This window comes from Crocuta crocuta, unplaced genomic scaffold, assembly GCF_008692635.1.
Source record: "Crocuta crocuta isolate KB4526 unplaced genomic scaffold, BGI_CrCroc_1.0 scaffold698, whole genome shotgun sequence".
In the NCBI taxonomy this organism is placed as follows: Eukaryota; Metazoa; Chordata; class Mammalia; order Carnivora; family Hyaenidae; genus Crocuta; species Crocuta crocuta.
Window position 1 is genome coordinate 1,218,517 of NW_027530855.1, and position 246 is coordinate 1,218,762.

The following is a 246-nucleotide window of genomic DNA, read 5'->3' on the forward strand; positions in this document are numbered from 1 at the left end:
AAAAAATAGTAGAGAAATATATTTGAGTTAAGCTGGTTTTTAGTAACCTAACTGGTCTACTGAGGTTTTCCCTAGAAGACGCGTTGTCTTTGAGTGGGGGTACGTCTTTGAATCAGTGTTCTCTGCCACCTTAGTGAGCCACAACCCCCAGAAATTAAGCTGACTTTGATAATGTAAAAATAAAAAACTCAATCTAGACTCATCTTGGCCTCAGTAACTTCTCTCTTGTGTCCTTTAGGGTTAGGG

General features: G+C 39.4%; 1 protein-coding gene across 1 annotated transcript in view; it reads left to right on the forward strand.

Moving 5' to 3' along the window:
* The window catches only part of LSM1 (LSM1 homolog, mRNA degradation associated), an 11,474-nt gene that overhangs the window by 10,279 nt on the left and 949 nt on the right, over positions 1 to 246 (forward strand). The window lies entirely within an intron of this gene.